The sequence below is a fragment of the Eucalyptus grandis genome, chromosome 9 (genome assembly GCF_016545825.1).
Source record: "Eucalyptus grandis isolate ANBG69807.140 chromosome 9, ASM1654582v1, whole genome shotgun sequence".
Classification (NCBI taxonomy): Eukaryota; Viridiplantae; Streptophyta; class Magnoliopsida; order Myrtales; family Myrtaceae; genus Eucalyptus; species Eucalyptus grandis.
The window spans coordinates 19,985,817-19,991,043 of NC_052620.1; positions in this window are offsets into that span (position 1 = coordinate 19,985,817).

The following is a 5,227-nucleotide window of genomic DNA, read 5'->3' on the forward strand; positions in this document are numbered from 1 at the left end:
TCAATGTTAGAGATCAAAAGCTTTTTGGGTTTAGCTGAACACTATAGGAGGTTCGTAGAAGGATTTTTAGTATTAGTGTCACCGTTGACTCAACTCCTAAAGATAGAAGAAAAGTTTGAGATTCGATTTTCAAATTTGAGATGGGCAACCTTCCAAATCTTATAGCCACCCTCAGAATTGAGCCGGATGCTCAGATTTGAATTAAGGCACTTTAGTTGACAAACCCAGACATTCAGAAAATCCTACAAGAGGATACCGATAAGAGAAAAGTTGATTTTCAGATTTTTGAAGACGAAACATTAAAGTTCCGAAGATGATTGTGTGTACTTGACGATGTAGCACTCAAAAGGGGATTTTGTCTAAAGCTCATCATAGCAGTTACAACATTCATCATAGTAATACGAAGGTGAATCAGAATCTGAGTCAACACTATTAGTGGTCCCGTATGAGGATGGACATCACCAATCATGTCGCTAAGTCACGTCCACAAGTGAAGGCAAATCTTGGTCAACTGAGAGGGCTTTTGCAACCTCTCGAGATTCCCGAGTAGAAAAGAGAACATGTCACAATGGACCTTGTGGCAAGCTTGTCAAGAAACCAGAGGGGTAATGATTCCAATTGGAATAGGGGTCAACAAATGGATGAAGTCAACTCACTTCAGTGTAGTATGAAAAGATCTTGATTTGAATAGGCATACAGAAGTGTATGTGTGTCAGATACTTCGTCTACATGGAGTGCCAGTGATGAATTTACATCAGCACAACAAGCCTTTCCAGTCTACGGACTCTGAGTTTGTAAGAAAAAAGGATGGAACTGTTTCCATCAAATTCGGCAAGGAAAAGGAAGAAAGTCCTTCTATCTTCCAAACCCTCTTCATGATTGAACCATGTGTTCCTCCATATATTTCTGAGCCAGATCCAAAAAAGCATGTTCGACACTTTAATGGTAATGGACATCCTGTTCATTACTATAAAGACAATGATGGTCATTGTTTTTGGGATCCCTTTTGTCAATGTTCTTACTGTATAAATCCCCCCACCGAGGGAGATTCTTTTTCACCTCAACGGAAGAGGCCAAAAGATAAGATGTTCCAAAGGTACTTAGACGGAGATTCCTCCATTGATACTCTTGGTGAATGTGACAAATACCAATTTATGGTTTCCTATGCACCACCTCCACCACCAGAGCCTAGTACCACATCTCAAGTCTCACCAGATCCACCAAAAACACCACCACCATCTCCTCCTCAGAAAAAGCAAGCCCTTTCTCCATTCTATAAGCCAATCCTTAAGTGGGCTAAGAAGCATTCTTACCCCCTCGAAGTTCCAGAAGAAGCACCATCTACTTCTTCTATTACTATGTTTCAGGATACTGACTTTCCTCCTCTTGTTAAGGAAGGTTCTAAACTCTCGTTCCCTGCTACGGAAGAGTTTATTGATCCTCATGGCAGATACCGCCATGTTCCTAAAGTTCCTACTCCCATTGATGTGGATGAACATGGGAGACATTTAAAAACCTCTCTGCCTTTGAAGGTGTTCTAAATTGGCAATCAGAGACTTTGTTAGCACAAAACAATGCCTTCAAGACAATTGATTCCAAAATCGGAAATGTGCAACAAGATCTCCGAAGATATGATGAAAGTACCAAGAAAATACTTTCTGAATTCCAGAAAAGGCTTCATGCCTTGGAATCAGGACAACATCTCAGGTACCATTATCTTGAAAATCCAAAGCCAGAGATAGAGAAGCTCAAAACTCAAATCCAGCTTCTCGAAGAAGGAAAGTTCAGACCATTTGACCCATTGGCACCTCCTGTTAGAACCGGGTATTTACCCCCACCCCACAAACATCCATTTTTGCCAAGTATCCCAACAAATCCTAACGAAAAGAACCGGTTATGGCAGAATTACGAAATCGTCTCAAAACCCTGTAGAAAGAAAAGGGGAAAGAAAAAGCACCACCTACAGAATCAAGTTCCATTGTCATAAGAGAAAGGCCAGAACAGATGATGCTATCAAATCCATTAGAATCTTTTCTAAATGATTTAGGCACCCAAGAACCTAACCCTGTTAGCCAACAGCCTGAACAACCTAATGCTTCTAGTCCGGGAAATCAGACTTTGCTCCCAGTTGAGCAAGGTTCTAATGATACTGAAACAGAATCTTCAGTATCCTTTTCCTCCACCTCATCTTTCTCAATCCCTGCAGATGATACTCTTCCCATTACACCAGTCACTTCATCAATATTCATGGCTGGCCATTCAGATGATGAGATGGAATCAAATTATTCTGACCTAGAAACAGGTCAGACAAGCAATCCCACTCAGCGTACGTCCATTGCATCAAAGCAATTCTTCACCATTGATGATATTCCTTATCAGAAATGGCCAATAAGGCTTGAAGAATTTCATACTTGGCTGAACACCCAGTCCATCACCAATCATGACACGGATGATGTCTTGTATAACTTTGTCACAAGATTCACAGGAAGCTTGAAGTTCTGGTGGCAATCACTTTCAGAACATGACCAGATTCATTTCCTGATGTCACCTAATTTCAGCCATGCCCTCACTCTCTTATATCATGTCTTTGTGGGAAAACCCGGAGACCTCATAAAGATAAAAAGAAGAGAGCTTTTTGAAAGACGATGCTGCTCCCTCCGGAAGAAACATCTTGATAAGCATTTTAAATTAATGCTTCAAACCTTTTATCAAGTTGGAGCAGACCCAAATCTGAAACATGTTTTCCTTACTTCCATCCCGAAAGAACTATCCCAGATGGTTGAAAGATCGTTCTTCGGAAAACAAAGGCGGATACAAGATATTCCCTTGGGAGAAATCCAGCAAGAGATCCATCTATGCCTAGAAGAATTATGCTTAAAGCGCAAGATGGTACAAACATACATCACAGATGACAAACGCCTCGAATCAGCCTGCTCCCGGCAGGAGCTGAAAATTAAATGCTCCAAGAAAGATTGTGATGGAACATGCGGCAAGTACTCCCGAAAGAAGAAACATTACAAGAAGTTCTGGATCAAGAAATCCAAACATGGCTCCAAGCATTTCAGAAGAAAGAAGAAATGGCGATACCTACACAAAAGAAAGGATCGCACAAGCCACAAAAAATCAAATCGTTGCTACATCTGCAACCAGAAAGGACATTTTTCCAAAAATTGTCCTCAAGCGAGAAAATGTCAAAATCATCTAATCCATCATATTGAGAACGAAATAAGTATCTCTCTTGAAAATGATGATATTGAATCCTTATTCTCTGCTGATGAAGAACCATCTGAACAAATTCTTTGTGCCATTCCCGCTACCAAACTTCCAAAGGTGAACCGAGTCGACTCGAGTCCAAGATATTTTCCATATATCACCATCATCCCCGGAACCAAACCTGGACATATTTTCAAATCATACTCACTGTCCACACTTCCCAGTAAAAATCCTCACATCAAAGTTTGCCAAACCTATCACTGTTATTGCTCTCATTGACACAGGAGCAAGTTGTTCTATCTTAGATACAAAAATTCTTCCTGAAGAATTCTGGACTCCTTACACCAGATACTTCAATTCTGCGTTAGGAGATACTTTCTCCACAAATGTCAGAACCACTCCTGTAATTGTCCAGTTTTTCCCTCAGTGCTCTATAACTGCAAAGATTTTTGGATCTAACCTTCCCAATAAAAATTTGATAATTGGGTGGGACATCATGACTCAAATCTCCCAGCTTCGGATCATTCCTGGAAAAGGTCTTAGGTATAAAGAACAATTCTCTGAGTTTGTTAATATCCAGAGACTCTTTTCCATTCAAATGAGTCTATTAGATCCAATTATGCAAAAGTTATTAGAATCCTGTTCAGAATTCCATTCAGAATTTGCTCAAAAGTGTTCTCATCCTTTATGGAAAAACCCCAACTTTTTTGTTCGCCTTCCTTTCAAGAAAAATGAAGACATAAACCCAACCAAGGCGAGCCACATGGGAATGAAGCCAGAACATTTGGTATTAGCTCAAAGGGAGTGCTCAGAACTTTTGCAACAGGGCCTTATTGAAGTTTCTGACTCACAATGGGCTTGTGAAGCCTTTTATGTCAATAAGCGTGCCGAGCAAAACAGAGGAAAAATGAGATTGGTAATTAACTATCAACCTCTCAACCTTTTCCTCCAAGATGATAAATTCCCTTTGCCATCTAGAGATTCACTCTTTAGTGGTCTTACCAAAGCCCACATCTATTCCAAATTCGACATCAAAGCCGGATTTTGGCAATTAGGCATCCATCTTGAAGACAGATCCAAAACGAGATTCTCGTATTCCGAACCAAAGACTTCCAATGGAAAGTTCTTCCTTTTGGCTTAAAGGTAGCACCATCCCTTTTCCAAAGGCCATGCGTCGCATCTTCCAACCAATTCTATCAAGTGCTGCTATATACATTGATGATATTCTCGCTCTACATCTGATGAGCAAGCCACACCAACTCCTTGAGCGGTTTGCGAAATTGTGAAAAAGCATGGCATTATGCTTTCTCAAAGGAAGATGAATATTGCCCAAACAGAAATCGAATTTCTTGGTATGCACCTTAACAAAGGAACATACTACCCGGGGCCACATATTGCTCAAGAATTATTGAAGTTTCCTCAGGATAACTTCACAAAAAAGCAAGTCCAGCAATTTCTTGAGATAATTAATTATCTCAGAGACTTTGTCCCAAATATTGCAAAACTCCCGATCCCTTTACAATCCATGCTGAAGAAGAATTCCCCACCATTACAAATACCATCAACGAGTAAAAGAATTCTCCAAACTAACGCCAGTGATGAATACTGGGCAGTTGTTCTTTTTGAAGAAATTGATGGTAAGAGACTCCTCTGTGCTCATAAAAGTGGAAAGTTTTCCCAAGCCGAAATGCATTACCATTCCACTTTCAAAGAGATCTTAGCAGTTAAAAAAGGAATCAAAAAATTTGAGTTTCATCTCATTGGCCACCACTTCCTGGTGGAATTAGACATGGCATCTTTTCCACAGATGACCAAGTTTAAACAAAAACAAATTCCGAATTCCCAACTGCTTCGGTGGGCTGAATGGTTTTCGAAATACTCCTTTGAAACCAAGCATATTCCTGGAAAGAAGAATGTACTTGTTGATTTCTTATCAAGGCCAAAAGCACCAGCCGAGATCAACATGTACATCAAAAGGCCTGCTTTCCATATGCTCAACTATGGAGTAAAATAC